This window comes from Papio anubis, chromosome 11 (assembly GCF_008728515.1).
Source record: "Papio anubis isolate 15944 chromosome 11, Panubis1.0, whole genome shotgun sequence".
NCBI classification, from domain to species: domain Eukaryota; kingdom Metazoa; phylum Chordata; class Mammalia; order Primates; family Cercopithecidae; genus Papio; species Papio anubis.
In genome coordinates this window covers 57,234,833-57,254,162 of record NC_044986.1, presented here as the reverse complement: position 1 = coordinate 57,254,162, position 19,330 = coordinate 57,234,833, and the positions used below count along the sequence as shown (strand labels likewise).

At 38.4% G+C, this 19,330-nt stretch overlaps 1 long non-coding RNA gene across 2 annotated transcripts in view; it reads left to right on the top strand.

Annotated features, from left to right (window-relative positions):
* Window positions 1-19,330, top strand: part of LOC103887596 — a 42,225-nt gene that overhangs the window by 16,908 nt on the left and 5,987 nt on the right. The window contains exons 2-3 of one of the 2 annotated variants that reach the window (XR_001906458.3): window positions 14,455-14,568; window positions 17,287-17,439. This is a non-coding gene — a long non-coding RNA (uncharacterized LOC103887596). The remainder of the gene's footprint in view (window positions 1-14,454; window positions 14,569-17,286; window positions 17,440-19,330) is intronic. The other variant, XR_001906457.3, reaches the window with a different exon arrangement.

Sequence of the window (19,330 nt, the reverse complement as noted above, 5' to 3'; positions counted from 1 at the left end):
GTACAGTAACATGCTGTATGGTGTTATAGTCTAGGATCAATAGGCTACACTATATAGCCTAGGTGAGTAGTAGACTACACCTCTCTAGGTTTGTGTAAGTACTCTCTATGATGTCCACACAATGGTGAAATTGCCTAAGGATGCATTTACCTGAATGTAATCTCATCATTAAGTGATGCATGACTATATTAGCATGTAAGCCTTGTGAGACAGAGTGTACTATTTTATTTTTTATTTGTTTACTTTTCTTTCAGTGGTAATTATGTGGAATGCTAAGAATGGGAGCTCAATACATTGTTGTCGAATTAAATGGAAGGTACCTGATATTTGGTGATATCATCCTAACTGGCCTTAGACAAACCTTGACAGTTATAAATCAATTTTTTTTTCTTTTTTTTTTTTTGAGACAGAGTCTCACTCTGTTTCCCAGGCTGGAGTGCAGTGGCGCAGTCTCGGCTCACTGCAACCTCTGCCTCCCAGATTCAAGCTGTTCTCCTGTCTCAGCCTCCTGAGTAGCTGGGTTTACAGGCGCCCGTTGCCATGCCCAGCTAATTTTTTTGTATTTCAGTAGAGTCGGGGTTTCACCATGTTCCCCAGGCTGGTCTCAAACTCCTGAGCTCAGGCAATCCACCTGCCTCGGCCTCCCAAAGTGCTAGAATTACAGGCGTGAGCCACCACGCCCAGCCTTAAATCTAATTTTTTAAACTGTATTCCATACTGCTTTTTTCCAAATTGTTTGAAATGCTAAAGAAAAATAAATACACCGAACAAGTGTCCCCTGAACATGATATGAATATGGTAGAAGGAATGAACACAGATAGATAAGGAAGGAGAGAGAGATAGGATGTTGGTAAAGGGAGGCAAGTTGGAAGAGAAGCACCAAAGCTTTATTAGGCTCTAGTAATGTTGCAGCTAGTTTAGAATATACCAGTCAGAACATCCAGCTAAACATTATGGATTGAACAAGTGCATTTCCTTTCATTTTTCTCCCCAAATCTATTACAAGGAATTATAGACACACGAACCTAGCAGTTCACAAGTTTTTCATCCTTGCTCATGAACTTTAAAACCTTTTTTTAGTTCCTCATTCCTTATCAGTAAGAGAAAAATTAGAATTACCAAGTAAATAAGAAAATTCTCTAACATAAAAAGAGGGTGGAAAATACATTAAAAATGACCATCAAAGATGAAAAGATACAAAAATATGATCATAAGAAAACTTAGAAAATTATCATTATAGCATTAGAGATAAGAGTAGATATTGAAAATGAAAGAAAGGAAAGACCACAGGAAAAAAAACAGAGGGCAGAAAATTATCAAATTAATCATTTATACCAAATTCCTAGAATGGAAAGACAAAAGTTTCCAGATTTATTGGACTAACTTAGTACCCAGTATAATGAAAAAGACCGATTGAAGACCCATCACCAGTATACAAGCAATAAAAACTGCTAGAATGAAAAACTGTCATATAGAAGGAATCAGGAGACAAATTGGTATCAGACATCTTAATGCCAACACTAGAAGCTAAAACCCAAAGACACAAAGTCTTCAAAATTCAGAGAGAGGAGTGATTTCCAAAATTTTGTACTGCTATAGTTTGGATATGGTGTGTTTTCCTCCACTACGTCTCATGTTGAAATTTGATCCCCAATGTTGGAGATGGAGCCTAATGGGAGGTGTGTGGGGTCATGCAGGAGGATACCTCATGAATGTCCTGGTGCCACTCTTGCTGTAATGGGTGTGTTCTCACCCTATTAGTACCCAGGAGAGCTGCTTGTTGAAAAGAGCCTGGCATGTCCTCCATCCTTTTCCTTCCATTCTTGTCATGTGATCTCTGCACACACCTACCATGAGTGGAAGCAGCCTGAGTGCCTCACTAGAAGCAGATGCTGGCACTGAACTTCTGTACAGTCTGCAGAACCATGAGCCAAATTAACTTCTTTTCTTTATAAATTACTCCACCTCAGGTATGCCTTTATAGTAACACAAATGGACTAAAACATTGCCATGGTTTTGCTGTGTCCCCACCCAAATCTCATCTTGAATTGCAGCTTCCATAATTCCCATGTGTCATGGGGGAGACCTGGTAATTGAATCACAGAGGTAGGTTTTTCTCATGCTGTTCTTGTGATAGCGAATACATCTCATGAAATCTGATGGTTTTATAAAGGGGGGTTCCTTACACAAGCTCTCTCTTGCCTGCTAGTTTGTAACATGTGCCTTTCGCCTTCCTCCATGATTGTGAGGCCTCCCCGGCCATGTGGAACTGTGAGTTAATTAAATCTCTTTTCTTTATAAATTACCCAGTCTTGGATTTGTCTTTATTAGCAGCATGAGGGCAGACTAATACAGACATATATCTAGTCAAGTTATCAATAAGTGTGGAGATAAAGACTTTTTAAACTTGGGAGACCTCAAAACCTTTATCATCTATGCCCCGATACTCTAAAAGATGCAGGATAATGTGTTCTCCACCAAAAGGAATATATAAACCAAAAAAGAGAAAGACATAGAAACAAGGAAACTCAAGATCCCACATAAGAGAGAGGCAAAGCAAGTCCTAGGATGGTAATGAAGTCCCAGGGTGACCCCTGTGCCCAGTCTCAGAAAGCACGAATCCAGACTGGAGCATGAGCAAAGAAGGCTCCCCAGAAGTTCCCTCTCCAAAAAAATAAATTAAAACAGATATATCACCTCATATGTTCCAATGTATTCAGAGTTATTTAAATATGACAGAGACTGGAATACATTTTTTCGTCCATAAAATTAAGGATTGGACTAGCAGATCTCTAAGTCTTTTTCACCTCAAACAACCCATGATCTATAACCCATGACCCTACATTCTTGCAAGATAAAAATTCATATTTTAGAGCCAAGGTCAAAGATGTATGGTTCATGCACTTACCCGGGAAAATAGCCAAACAATAATATTAAGAAACACATTTTATTTATATCAGGATTTTAAAAGTGAGCTATTTAGCCATATAAGCTCTGCTTCCTCCAGTCATACCACAGCCCATTTCCCCACCTTCTTTCATGCACAGATTCCTTTTCAAGCAGTTTTATCATGTGTACTAATCAGGGTTCCCAGAAAGAGGGCTGTAAATAGGCGACAAGAACTACCTTTGCTAATATTGGCATCTCCCATGGACAGACACACTGGTCTGCAGACTAAGAGAATTTAAGGATTAAGAAGCCACTTAAGTGTAAGACTCTCATTAGCCAATTTATCCTTGCACTTGCTAATGACCAAAAATAAAACTTTAAATATGTGTGAAGGGTTCTAAGTAACTGGAAATACAAGTCTGTTTCCTTAGAAATCATTTTTTTCTCTTCAGCCTCCATACAATCCCAGGTATGAAGATTGGTTCACCCATTTCATATCTAGTAGAAATGAATGCCTGGCCTTAGCAGTAAGTATACAAACAGACAAGAAAACTCTTCTTTCTTTTCACTTTCCACTCATTTCTAGCTTTACTTCCACTCTAGTTGTTGTCCTTAGCTGTACCTTTCCTGTGGCGCCCCTGGCCTGATCCTACTTGTCACACTTTCTCTAACCTCCCCACTATCTTTAGTCTGTCTTTGTCCTCAGATCCCCTCTCCTTCCGGGATGATCTCCAACCCTGATGCTCCTTATGCCAAACCACTAGGGAAGCACCATCAAAAACTCTTAGTGACAAGGACATTGGTCAAGGGCAACCTGTTCAGATGTTTCAGGAAATCAGGACAAAAACCGAGTTAATTCTGGGGTTCTCTCCATACTTCAATACTGTCACCAAGAAAACACAATGCAAATTGCATGTAATCTGAAGAATCAGGAAACCCAGGAATGCGCAGGGCACTCAAAAGGTAAATGACCACATATGCCTTGGGTTTAGGGAGATATTGATCTGAAGATGTATTTGCAAGATGGCACGTCTATGTTAAAGCTGTAAATTCTTAAATCTGTCTAAACTGGGATTCTTAATGTGAGGGGGAGGCAACTTCTGCTTTAAGTGTTTGCAGTAGGTTAAGGTACAACACAACAGCCTGAAAGTGTTCATGCAGACAGCAGAAGGAACAACTCATTACACTGGAAGAACCTAATCCTTCTAGATAAATACATCTTTGTATACAAAACTTACATTTAAAAAAACAAAAAGTTAAAAGTCCATGAGAGGAACTGCAAATTCACCTGCTTATAGGTAATTTGTCAGAAGGTAACAGAAATGACTGGCTATGGGCACGTGTTATGGATGGGAATGGGGGAACCATAGGGTATCAGAGGGGAAAGATCCTATATAACAGCAGTTGCTGCTTAGCTCCAGCCATTTGCTGTCATGCAATAATATAAGCTAGTATCAACCTCTGTTTCACTCTTTAATTGTAAAATTTCCAAGATTTTAAAATGCTACAAAGGAAAAAAAAATCTGTAAACTTACACCAATCTAACCTATTATATTATAGAGAGTCATGCAAATTTTCATATTTCCCAACCAAATGGCTCAACAAATGAGCGCCATCAGTAAGGTTTAGATAACCCTCTTGGCAACATTTTCAAATTTCAAATACTTCAAATGTGACCTCTGGCTCTTTACACATGCCCTTATTTCTCATCGACGTCAGCAGGAGTTAAGAATGTATCAGATCAATTATATCAAGATTTTCAAATGCCAGATCTTCTTTTCATCTACCCTATAGCAAACACATTTATTTCATAATCCTTTGAAATATGGGATTTCAGCCTAAACAAAGAACATTGAATTGTTTCTATTTAAGACAATATTTGTATTAATCGGAGGCCAAAAGAGACTTATGTGAGTTGACAAAAGATCAGTTCTCTGTGAGTTGCATTAAAAACGTTCGACATCAAATTAGGTAAAAGTGTCAGGAAGTGTTCTTAAAGCTTGGCTGCTCAGGAAGGATTTAGGGATGTGAGTGTTCAGCTGAGCATTAGGACATTATTGGTGTTTTTCCCCAGCAAGTGTTTGGCAGATACTGTTTCCTCAGGATAGGATTGTCCAATTCCTTCTTTAAAATTAAACTATATTTTTATTAGGGCACATGGATTAGAGAAGATCCATGGGCTGTAATGAAAAGAGAAATTGCTTGGCAAAAGATAAAATTCAAACACTAAGCAACATCTTAAATTGAATTGCCTTGAAATAACCTCACAACAAAGTTCTAAAAGTTTAAAACATTTTAAGGGTCAAAAGCTCTGAATCCCACAGCATTTCTAATTAGCAAAATTCAGTTCATAGAGGGGAGCTAAGCTCTCAAAATTAAATCCAGCTGACACTCTCAATGCTCCTAACTAGTACACCTGACTGAGCCATGGTCTCCATTTTCTCTATAAGACATTTGACTGATGTTACAATGAACAATTATGGTTAGTAGGTTATTTTCTAGAATGTCTACCCACAGGTTTTATGCTTACAATGAGTTGCTTACATTTTTCTCAAGTCAGTTTATGCCAGTTTACTTACTATTAGAATTACACAATTAAATACACACAAACTGAGGCAATATGAATTTGGAAAGAGAGATTTTGGTTTCTGTAAAAAACCAGTTGAGTACTTTAGAAAGAGTTCATAAAAGCAAGTTTGAAAGCAAATTAATAAGATGTGGGTGAGATATCCATGAAAGAGTAGGAAACATTTGTAAAAATTTAGACAGATTCTGCTTTCAGACAGCTTCACAATGGTCTTTTAACTTCTAGCTCTGCTTTTAATAAATGGAAACTAGTAGAGACAGTAGACAATGTATTGTGGGTATAATTTATACAAGAAAGATGAGAGAGTATTCCAATCAGTGCACCTACACTCAAAGGAAAGACACTGGCTTTTCATCAAAAAAAAAAATTGACAACATAAATACTTAAAATATGTGTATATTATTTTCACGAATCTCTTTTCAATTTACTGATGAATTTATCCACCAATGGCAATCACGTTAGATAATAGACCCGCTACTATGGACGTTGCAAATAAACCTTATGTTTAATCTAAACAAGGTAATATTTCTACAAAATGTATGACGTTTTAAACCCTTGTCAACATAGAAATTATCTCCTCCACATACAATCATGTCAACATACTATGAAGTTTACATTGCAGTGGACTAAAATCAAGGTAATGCCTATGGAAAATTCTTCATTGTGAGGTAGCTTTTTACTCCATGATCTCATGAAAAGTTTTATGTTTATAACTAATATAAATTGATTAAATGACTTTATATTTCTAAAATAACTCCTGTTTTAGAAATCTCTGAAATACTAATAATGAGGGCAAAATTTCAAGATGTGGTCGTCATTAGTAATATAATATACCAGACACTTTGCTAAACACTATCCATGTTTGTACGTTTATTTTGCACAGCGCTTATTTTATACAGGAGAAAATTAAGTTCCAGAGAGAATAAACAGTTGTTCATGATCACTATGTGTGACGTATGGGGCAGAGGCAGAGCTTGGCCTCCAGTCTCTTGAGCTCTAAAGCTGTGCTTATTATCGTTATGATGTTATCAGGAGTTCCACGGAATATGCCTCTTTGATGTTACTCAACTAACGGCCCCTAGATTCTTTAGACTATCCAGATTTTATCTTTAAAAGTTACCACATACAGTTTTGAAATCACTGGTTGTGATGTGTAATTACATAATTTTAAAATACTAGATACTTCTTCACAAAATTTCTTCAGAACACAAAGGTATTCATACTCATTATTAATAAGAAGTACTTCCAAGGAAGGATATAAAGGCAATAATTCCGGGATTTTTTTTTAACTCGTTTATCCACACGTGTACTCTGGGCCTTATGCTCAGCACGCAGAACACAAAGGTGTCTAAGACATTGTCACTGGATTTAAGAAACACATGGTCTGAGTGAGGAAGAGACAATGAAGTAGTTGTAACATAATCTGAGCAGTTCTAACGGAGATTCTGTAGTAAATGCGGTAGAAACAAGGAGATAGTGAATCTGCAGGAGGGTTACCTAGGCAGGGGTAGCTGACGCCTCCCACAGAGAGGAGTCTTTTGACATTGACATCCTTTCAATTGCTGGTACCTGATGCTAATAAGAAGCAGATGATTTTACTCAGTTTTGATAGTAACTTTCTACAGAGTGCATTTACTACTTGCAATGTCTACAGAATGCATTCACTACTGCCTGCACCCAGGTGGAGCATTCCCACCACCCTGCCCTCTCTATCCTAGTGCGCCACTGTGAATTTGAAGTAGGTGTTGCCAATAGCAAAAATGGGGACAGTCATTTTAGGCAGAGAGAGAAGTCCTATATTTGAACAGGCATGGTAGTATGAAAAAACAACTAGGTAGGGCAAGAAATTTGTTATACCTAAGCACAGGATACAAGGAACCAAATTACTATAAAGATGACCTAAAGTCAAGCCTGAATCTTAGTGGACTGGCTCAGGAATCTGGATTTGATCCTATAGGCAATGGGCAGACTGGGTGATCTGAGGTCTCTAGAGTCCTAAGTTCAGCTCTTTTTTTTTTTTTTTTTTTAAATTTATTTATTATTATTATACTGTAAGTTGTAGGGTACATGTGCATAACGTGCAGGTTTTTTACATATGTATACTTGTGCCTTGTTGGTGTGCTGCACCCATCAACTCGTCATTTACATCAGGTATAACTCCCAATGCAATCCCTCCCCTCTCCCCCCTCCCCATGATAGGCCCCGGTGTGTGATGTTCCCCTTCCCGAGTCCAAGTGATCTCATTGTTCAGTTCCCACCTATGAGTGAGAACATGCGGTGTTTGGTTTTCTGTTCTTGTGATAGTTTGCTAAGAATGATGGATTCCAGCTGCATCCATGTCCCTACAAAGGACACAAACTCATCCTTTTTGATGGCTGCATAGTATTCCATGGTGTATATGTGCCACATTTTCTTAATCCAATCTGTCACTGATGGACATTTGGGTTGATTCCAAGTCTTTGCTATTGTGAATAGTGCTGCAATAAACATACGTGTGCATGTGTCTTTAGAGCAGCATAATTTATAATCCTTTGGGTATATACCCAGTAATGGGATGGCTGGGTCATATGGTACATCTAGTTCTAGATCCTTGAGGAATCGCCATACTGTTTTCCATAATGGTTGAACTAGTTTACAATCCCACCAACAGTGTAAAAGTGTTCCTATTTCTCCACATCCTCTCCAGCACCTGTTGTTTCCTGACTTTTTAATGATCGCCATTCTAACTGGTGTGAGATGGTATCTCATTGTGGTTTTGACTCTGCATTTAGCTACCACATAATCTCAACCTGTGATCCTATTGAACCAAGGAAATGACGTAAGGCCTACCTCATAGTGTGGTTGTGTGGAGTAAAGGAGATGATGAATGCTGAATACCCTGTTTGGTACTTGGAAATGAGTGAACAACACACATGAGCTTATTGAAGGAGTTTAAACAAAAGAATGATGTAATTGGATCAGTGACTTAGGGAAAAAAGACACTCTGGCAAGAGCGTGGAGTCAGGAAGATAAATAAGAAATTTATTTTTGCAAAAATACAAGTAAGGAGTAGAGAACGTCTGAATTCTAGGGAACATTAGTGGTACTTGAAGCAGGCAATAGGTTCTAGGGATATTTGGGACAGAAAGGGTGGACTAAATACGAGGGAGGGAAGAGCTATTTTATTAGCAAACCAATTATCAAAATGATTCACATAACGTGTGTGTGTGTGTGTGTGTGTAAATGATTTATTCTACATTAAACTCATTTATTTTTACATCTGGGTTGGGAATCAACTATACCAAATCCAGTTCCAATTCAGCCCTAGCTGGCTCTATGACCTGTGCCTCAATTTCTTCATTCATAAATATGAACAAAATGTTCATTCTACCCAGGCATAGGATTTTGAGAAGAATGAGAAATTGTATTAACAATAATATTGCAAGTTCTATAATAGGTATCGAATTAATAAGAGTGCAATTGTCCATGGTTATTATATACAATGTTTCGGAGGAAAAAGTTAATAGGACCTCTATACTATTTTTTGCAACTTTTCTTTAAGTCTGCGATTATTTTGAAATAAAAATTTAAAACAATGACAAAGGTGTGAATATATCTGAAACCCATGTGTGAATCTTAATAGCTGTCATCAGACATGCGGTATGCGGAGAAATGGGCCCATTCAAGCTGAGTTTAAATGATGTTCCCCTGGTGGATTGAACGACTGCCCAGTGACACACTGACTCTTGGAAGCTCCCTTTTGGCAGCCTGCTGAAATTTGCTCTTGCCAAACATTTCTTTCTTTTCATGTAAGAATGACAGTAAACAGCCAATTCAAACAAGAACTGTTTGGCTTGTTTTAAAGAAGCCTTTGGAAAACTGCTTTGAGTTGCCATTTGTCATTGCCACCAAATCCTGGGGAAGTGGGGAGCGAAACTGCAGTGTCATTCCTCAGCCCATCTCCAGGAGCTTTTCTTATTTGTTCTTTCACACACATCAGAAGGTTCATGTGGAATCTTCTTGGAACCAAAATCACTGGCACAAGAAGGGCAGAGGAACATTTTTAATTGAAAAGTAATACTGTTTAGCAGCTTCCCTTTCCCTTTGAACAGAAGACTTTTTTGAAGTTTTGATTAATAGGGCACATTAGTTAGAAAATAAGATTTATGTGTGTGTTCTACCATGCCGAGGTCATAGGTATGAGCACAGAAAAAAATAAAAATAGTTGCTGCTTATTGCATATTTATAATATGCTACCGGGCTAAGGATTTTCCACATGCACTATTGCTTTGTTTCTTTCTAATAAACAAATAAGCAAACAAAAATACTTTACTCAAAAGTAAACAGGAGTTTAGAAACATGAAGCAACTTACTCAGAGTCTCTACTTTTAAACTCTTAGACTAAGTAGACTCTATTTTATTTCATAACAGTCATTCTTATCTAACACAATATATGGCAACTAGTCAGGGGTAGAGCTGAGTTGTACTTAAAATAAGAAAATAAATACACACAAACAGCCTTCATCGAAGTCATCTGTCATTGCTGTGAAACCACTTCAGGTGAGCCCATCTTGAAGTCACCACCCACTCCCCCATCCAACGACAGGAAAAATATTTTAAAGCACCATCACTGACTGAAGCAGAGCCTCTCCCAGAAATATAATCACTGGATTACAATTCTCCTCACACATATGTGCAAAGGAAGGTCTTTCGAATAGAGCAAATACTCCATTAAATACTCAATTAAAGCCATTTCCAGAATGTAAAAGAATGTGATTTAGGTCACACACATGATGTCAGAAGTATGGGTTGAATCTCATCAATGCAATGAAGCAGAAGAAAACAAGATTGAAACCGGTTGTTTGGCTTCATGTAGCTAAAACAACTGCCTGATTAACTAAATTTTTCTCTTTCAAACCCGTTGTCATGGTACTGTGCAGAGAGAATCTTAGACAGAGCCTGCAGAAAACAAAAAATTTGTGACATCCTGCCCTGACCCTTATTTTGCAATTATATTAGGGCTGTCATTCTGGGATGACGTAGAATCACTACGGTCTCTTTAAAAATCTCAGAAATTCAGGAGAAAATAATCAAGGCATCAGTTCAAGGCTATATTTTAAATTATCTTAAAGATGGCTTTATTATTTTCAAATATTGTGCACATTCGAAACTCAGATATATGTGAGTACTAAAAGTAAATCCAATTAAGAAAATGAAAAAATGACAAAAGGCCTCTATTACAAAGTAATATATCAAAAATATACAGTTATTTCAGTACCCAGACATCGATTGCTTTACTCTGCGATAAAGGAACTAAAGGTCAGGTGCAGTGGCTCACACCTCTAATACTAGTGCTTAGGGAGGCCACGGTGGGAGGATTGTTTGAGCCCAGGATTTGGAGAACAGCTTGGGCAACATAGCAAGACTCTGTCTCTATGAAAAATTTAAAAATTAGCCAGGTGTGGTGGCAGGTGCTTGTAGTCCTATTTACTCAGGAGGCTGAGGTGGGAGGATCACTTGAGCCAAGGAATTGGAGGTTACAGTGAACTATAATCACTCCACTGTGTTCCAGCCTAGGCCACAGAGTGAGACCCTGTCTCAGAAAAAAAGGACACTTTTACTCAAACAAAATTATAGTAATGATGACAGTCATTGATGTTTATTGGGCATTTAGAACATAACAGAAGTTGTACATGTATTTTCTCACTATGGCAATTTGAGATGGGGTCTAAAGTGATGGTATTTTACAAACAAAGAAACTGAGATTGAAGAGAGTAAGACTTCTGTCCAAGATCACATAGCTATCAGCAGTGGGGTTCCTGTCCACTAGACGTCATGGCCTAAAGTCTTAACTCCACTCCGAACTGCCTCTGAATGAGCACACTCTAAATTGATGGGTGTCATGGACATAGAGAGGGGAATGATAGACAATGCAGACTAGGAAGGGTGAGGAGGTGGGGCAGTGGTGGATGATAAGACATTATTTAATGAGTACCCTGTGTGTTATTCGGGTGATGGATATTCTAAGTTGATCACTTAGAGTTGATCACTACACAATCTATGCATGTAACAAAATTGCTCTTGTATCCTGTAGATTTATATAAATAAAAATAAGTACACTGGTGGGTATCCAGAGCTGATTCCTCTCAGTTAAGTTTCTCATCCATCTTCAGCCCCTCTTCCCAATCTTACTAAAACTAGAGGGCTCTTATCAAATAAAGACTCAATGAATGATAATCAATTAATAAGTTTAAAATGTAAAAGCAAAACTTGAAATTTAAAGCAGCTAAGCTGAAATGCCAAACTCAAAATAAAGACATTTTAGTTCAACAAAAACATTCAGGATTTTAATCTGCTTTCTCCATTGTTAAGAGACACATTTTTTCCTTGTTTACTGAACTACTAAAGTGAAGTATTTGGGCGATGGGCACACTAGAAGCCTAAACCTCACCATTACACAATATATCCATGCCACAAACCTGAACATATACCCCCTGAATCTATAAAAATAAAAAAAATTCATAAAAATCTTGTTTAAAAGACAGGAAAAAAGAACACAGTTAATAATTTCTCTATACCTTGTTTTCTTATTTTGTAAAATGGTAACAAAACATAATTTTTTATTTAAAAAAAGAAGTATTTAATGAATAGAATTCTTTTTATTGTTGTTGCTTTATACAGAAAATTTCTAGAAAACTTCACCTTTCTTTGTTCTCTCGGTTATATTATTATAGAGACCATAAGCATGCATTTATGAAGGTGACAATCTTTCTTGCAAAAGAATGGAGCAGCAAGCCTGTGGGAAATATTGGAAAATGTAACTACTTAAACTCAAAAAGAATAACAAAGAATAATTTTTCTCTAAGCCAAGAAAATTCTCATTCTTAGGATCCACATTCAACTTGATACTTTCTGTAATGTATTTTAGCAAGTGCCTTGGAGATGTGGGTAGTGACTGTGGAAGTCTCTCTTTAGTCTCCTTCCCCAGACCCTGCACAGCAAAGATGGCAGTAATCCCATGCCCTCCCATGCTCTGAAGATGCAAATAGACACCAAAAGAGAATTAAATCAGAACACGCACAGCAGCCCAGGAACTGTGTTGTTTGCCCCTAGAGGTTCAAAAGTGGAAGACTGACAAAATATGCACCGTGTTTCCGTTGGCAGAAGTGACAACTCATTATCTTAGCCCACAATTCCTAATGTTCATAACTTAACAATAAAAGAAACAGGCAATAATTCCTCATCTGTAGTGTGTTTGATAGACCATGGCTCTGATTTCCCCTTCCCACTGGATTATTAAGTAGAAAGTCAATATGAATATGCAACAGAGTTGTATCCTTCTTTATTTATTTATTTATTTATTTATTTATTTATTTATTTATTTATTTTTGGCAAACTGGTCTTTGCTCCTAATTCCCAGCAGTATCAATTAACAATGCATAATTTTATAATAGAATGCTTGAAAGTACTGGGCTGGTGCTGTAAAAATTAATTGTCTTGAGCTGATTTCCTGTAGACACCATTAATCAATATTATGCCACCTCACAAGCAGCTGCTCGCCTTCTTCCCAGTGATTCAAGAAAGGAAGGAATGTGAATAAGGTGGTCACATGGTCTACAGGTGTGTGGGTGACATTTGAATTCTTAACATCTTGGAATATGCAATGCTAGCAAGAAAGTGAATATTTTGGTTTTTAAAGCTTTTAGCTAAAGTTCTTAAGAAGTTCTCAGAGTGGGCGGGGCACGGTGGCTCACGCCTGTAATCCCAGCACTTTGGGAGGCCGAGGCGGGTGGATCACGAGATCGGGAGTTTGAGACCAGCCTGGCCAACATGCAGAAACTCCGTCTCTGCTCTCTACTAAAAATACAAAATTAGCTGGGCGTGGTGGTGCATGCCTGTAATCTCAGCTACTCAGGAGGCTGAGGCAAGAGAATCACTTGAATGTCGGAGGTGGAGGTTGCGGTAAGCCGAGATCATGACGCCATTGCTCTATAGCCTGGGCAACAAGGGCAAAACTCCACCTCATAAAACAACAACGACAACAGCAACAACAAAAACAAGCTCTCGGAGTGATCTAGATTAAATGACTGAATTAAACAAGGTATGAAGAAAGACTTCTCATAACAATGGGAACTAAAATTGGCTTATTTGTTTGATGCCAAACTCTGGACGTTATGCCCAAATATGTCAAGAAGTGCTGTATACAATCATTTGGTATATTCTGAAATAAAATGATGCAGTATATATCACAGAGGATTTCTTTAAATCTCTATATCAGCATGAGTATTTGAAAAGGGCATTCACTATAGAATAAGAAAACACGAATTCCAGGCATGGCCCTGCCACCTTCTATGGGGACACCTACATTCCATAAGACAATGTAGAAACTAATGTTGCCCCTTTCTGGATGAAGATTTTCTCATCTATATTGGGATGGAAGATGGGGATAATCTCTAAAGCTCTAATTCTTTGATTTGAAAACAAAGGGTTTAGAGTGATTCACACAAGCTGGGTCTCAACCAAATCTTTTCACACATATTCGGCCAGCAAATATGGAATACCTGGGCATGCTACTTTCCCAGGCCTGTGCTGCCCAGTGCTGCAGCCATGACACACCTGTTACTATTGAGATGCTGTGTCAAATACACATAAGATTGTGAACAGTCAATATTTTAAAAAAGAATGCACAATATCTCCATAATTTTATATTGATGACATGTGGATATGCTATTGAGATATATAAGATTAAAGAAAATGTGTCATCAAAATGCATTTTCCTTATTCTCTTTACTGTTCGTAATGATTCTTCTGCTATTGGACAGCCCTGATCTAGCCCCCTGCTGCTTAGCAGCAAGTGAAACAGACAAGCCCTCTCTCTTAAAGAGCTTGTACTCGAATGGAAGGAGAAAAGAATAAACAAGCAAGTAAATAATTAATTTTAGATAGCAGTGCTATGAACATTACAAAATATGAAATAGTGACAGAATACTTTTCTTTAGATAGAACAGTCAGGATAGATCTTTCGCCAGGTGACATTTAAGCTGAGACCTGAATGATGAGTCATGGCAGCTCGACAGAGATCTGGGAGAAGAGTGGCCCAGGAGGCAAGAAAAGTAAGTCCAGAAACCTTGAGGTGGGAGCAGACTTAGGATGTTTGTTTTCACTGGGCCGTTAAATGCTTACGTTTGTAACACAACCTTTACCAGAAGAATTATTTAGACTCCATAAGGTATTTATGGGGAAGTAAGAATTATTTTAGAAACTCTCATATATATTACCTCTTCATGACTCTTTCTATATATAAAATTGTGGTGACCATTATACAGATGAAGAAACTAAAGCTCAGAGCCACTGAGGGACTTGTCTAAGGATGTCCAACATGGAAGAGAAGTGGGGATTGAAGCTCCCATCATCACCCCTTGGATCCAGGGCTCTTTCCTTCTGGCTGCCCTCTCTTACCTTCACCCAAAGTACACAGAGTACCTAAAAAAGACCTCCCAGCAAATGGGTGATATCTTTGCCATTCTTTTACCAGCCTGCTTATTGCTAAGTGGCTCACAGAAGGAGAAGTGGGTTTGGAAAAATACAATCACCACCATCAAATACTTGACAAATTGGGGACGCGTATTTGCCCTCAGGTCGCACAATTATTACAATACTGTTCATTTGTAGAAACGAAGGAAGAAACTCTTAGTCCCTTTTCTCCTTCCTCTCCTCCTCTTAATTATTGAACATCAATCTTATCCATTACGCTTGTTAGATGCCATAGCAAGTTTTTTCATTTGTGGTTCAGGATGGCCTTATAGAGACAGCTGATAGGTGCAGATAAGAAAAAACAAAGAAACCTGGGTTTGAGTCTTCTCAGCACCACCACTTACAACTTGTATGATCTCAAACTACATAACCTTGACAATGTAAGTCTCTGTTTCTTCAGTTGTAAAAAGGCCATGAAAGTACCTGCCCGTAGGGTTGTTGTGAGGGTTAAATTAGAGGATCTGGAGAAAGTACCCAGCCCAGAAGCCCATGGCAACCCCTCAATAAATAAATGCTGCTCAATTCTAGGCATGAATATACTTCCAAGGCTGCTGTTTGGAAGCAATTAGGTTGTCCTCAAGGCTGTACATGAGGTTCAAGGGAGCTTTAGTATCTCCTTCCCCGAGTTACCTCCTTGCCTTCTTCACTGATGTGTCAGAACGGAGGCAAGAAGGCAAATTTTCCAATTTCTTCTTCTGAAGTTCTGCAAACTCTTTTGGAAAACCCTTAAGCATCATCTTATCTCTAGTGCACAGATCTAAGATCCCAAACTTACAAAGGACTCTAAAAATCTAGTACAGCATCCTGTTATGGACAAGTATGTCCTTAAGATAGCCTTTTCTCATGGAGTCACAGAGATAGCAGGGAGTGTGCTGGAAGGCCCATTTGCTTCTCAGTGGATGTCTCTGAGGAGCATACGCAAACTCCAGTTTGCTTGGAATTTGGACCTTATATTTTAAGTAGGCTATCTAGTCTGAATTTGCAGTTTGCAACTTTGACATCAAAGACATGGAAGTATCATTTCTTCTGAAGGCAGTTGCTCTTCTGGTTTGTGTGTCCACTTTTTTCATTTCTCTTTCCCTCTAACGCCTCCACATAATTGGTCCCAAGATTAGTGGTATCATTGAGAGATCATTTAGCTAAAGCCTCCTATCAAAGTTATTCCTTAAAAGGTGGAGTTCTGGAATACTTAGGAGGTGCTCAACGGGCCTGACTTAGACCATTAACCCTTCCAGTCTTCCTGCTAGCCAGCTAAGAGTTTTCTGCCATTCTTCATCTTCATGTCCAAAAGAGGGCATGGATGGCAAAGAGAAGATAGGATGGAATTTAGAACAAGAAGGGATCTTAGGTTTATCTACTCCAACATCAGCACTTTTCTGTGAAGGAAGTGAGACCCAGACAGATGATGACTTGTCCAGTAACATTCTGCTCACAGCTCAGGAACGCACCCCAAATCCCGTGACTTCCAAGCTAATGTTCTTTTCCACTATCCAATTTACCAGCCCCAGGAATAGCTCAGACTCTTATCCTAAGACGATTCCCAGCTGTCCATGTCACAAAAATTTGGAAGCCTCAGCATTGTGAACTGAAAGAACCACTGCCCTTAGTGTGAGGAGATGGAGGGTCAAGTCAAGCTGTGTCATCCCAGGAAGTAACCAGCAACCTCTCTGAACTCCTGTTTTCCTATCAGTCAAATGGGGCTTATACCTGCCTTTGCTGCTTCTCTGAATTGTTATGAAAATCAAATGCTACAAGGAATGTGAACTTGCTGTGAGAAGTGTAAGAGTACTTATTCTCAAATTCCACTGACCTAAAAGGCAGAGAGCTCTGGATGCCTGAGGGGAAGGGCTATAGCATCTGCCAAGAATGCCACCATCCTAACAGATATGGAGCTAAGGCAAATGGCAGTTTTGGGGAGGGAGAAAGACCAGGATGGGGAAGGAAGAAGGAAAAGGTCTATGATACATCGTGTTAATAGGATGACTAACCATCCCAGTTATCCTGGTTTCAGCACTGAAAGCCCCATGGCTCAGGAAACTCCTCAGTCCCAAGCAAACTGGGATGGTTGGTCACCCTAAAATAAAATACTTTGTAAGACCCTACAGTTTTACTCACTTGGTCGTTATAATCGTTTACAGGACATTAAAAATATTTTAACTTAAGAATTATTCAATAGCTGTGAACTTTATATTACTCTGTCTTCTCTGAGTTCAAGAATGTGAGGTAAACCTAGGTTAAGGTTTTTAAAATACATTTTTCTGCCTCTGATGGCCACTGGTTTGTCTCTCACCTGATAGAACACTGTAAACAGCAGCAAAACAACAGCAAGGTAGAATGTGCAAGTAAAGAGCAGAAGAAGAAGATTAGAAAACATCAAAGAATACTATTGACAGTCATTCTGTTCTACCCAGCCAACTACCACCTTGCATCACAGTCATCTGTGTACAAAGGTTAAGAAGCTTTGTTAAAACTCAATATCCAACATGTTATTTAATCTTACATTCCCTTCCTTACCTACTCTTCTAAAGCCTACCGAGATTCACAGTCACCGAGTCCCAAAAACACAGAGTATCTCTAACATCTATTGTTAAATGTGCACTTTCAAAATGAAAGGCAGTAAAAGGCATTGTTTCAACTCTGTTTATTCCAATTGGCTTTTCTGGTCAAGGCCCTTAGCGTATGATTTCTCTTGGCCAAGACTGGAAAGAGTGTCATATTCAATATTCTAAACTATTCATCCCAAGTTCTGAATTAGGAATGGGCAGTCTGCCTGAATATATACCAATTCTAAAATCTATTCCAAAGAGGTAATTTTGCAGTGGGAAGAATAACTTTTTTAGAACTGTGTGCAGAAAGCGTACCAAGAAAAATGAAGGGCTTTGGAAAACTTCTGGTGTGCAACCACATTTCTAATTTTCACCAAAATATTTATTCTGGTTCCTCTTCTCTCTAGAGCAGATTTTTGAACATATGGCTTGAGGACATTTTCTCTTATCTTTCTGTCTCCCTCACCACCTTGTATTTCAGTTTTGTAAGTAGAGACATATATGAAAATGATGTGTGGTTTTTTTCCTTCAAAATATGGGAAAAATTAGAAAATAAAATATACTAACAAGTGGCATTCCTAAAGAATCTATATAAAATGCTTGCAATGAACGCTATTGTCATGCAAGCTATAGGGAGCATTTTAGATTTTGTCCAATGTTATTCTCACCATGATTTTTTTTAGATCATATACAATTATGCCCATGTGGAACTAAAAATAGGTTTAAATTCTGATGAGGCACAAAAGCAGGATAAAATGACAGGCATGGTACACTTACTAAAATAATCAATAGTACCCCATACTTCTGAACTTCCAAATGTCCTTGAGAAAAAAATGTTCTATATATATCAGAGTGAATTATTGGGGGGGATGAGTAAGGGGGTCAAAGAGGGCCCTATTTGCCTATATAAACATCTGATGAATTTGAAAGACCACAAAAAAGACATCATTTGTCTTTAAAAATAAATGCAGTAATTTATGCACTTCACATTCCATCATCAGGCGTTAGTTTGTGTTGTGCCTTGAAAAAAGATGTTCTACTATATTTTATCTTTTAATACCATATCTGTGACTGATTTCTCTGAAGTCCTATACACAGTCTGGGCTTGTGTATCTCTCTGTCTCTCTCTTTGCAACCTCATATTAACAGCACTGGCTATGTAATGAGAGTACTTACTGTATAAAAAATATTAAGGACTCTGCAAATATTAACTTAATAAATTTAGCTAATGCTAAGAATAGTTGGTACTATTCTTTTTTTTTTTTTTTTTTTTTTTTTGAGACGGAGTCTCGCTCTGTCGCCCAGGCTGGAGTGCACTGGCTGGATCTCAGCTCACTGCAAGCTCCGCCTCCCGGGTTCACGCCATTCTCCTGCCTCAGCCTCCCTAGTTGGTACTATTCTTATCCCCATTATACAGAAGAGGAAATCAAGCCCTGAGAAGTTAAGGGACTTGCCCAGGATCACAGCCTAAGTGCCAGAACCATGATTCAAACCCAGATAATTGCTGCTCATACTCCAGTTACCCTCTTGTCTTCCAGTCCTTTGATCCCTCAGAGGCTTTCGCCAGCCTGGTGACTTCGTACATGCTCTCTTTGCCTGCAGAATCCTTCCCTGCTGGTACCTTCTCATCTTTTCGCTCTGAGCCTAAATACCACCTCCTTAGGAAGCATTCCTTTAACCCCATCTAAAGTTAGGCATCTCTTCCCTGTCATTCTCTCTCTGTGGTCCTTACTTGTACCTTTCACATAAAATACGTCATAACTTGTAATTATTTTTTACATTAGTCAGCTTGTTT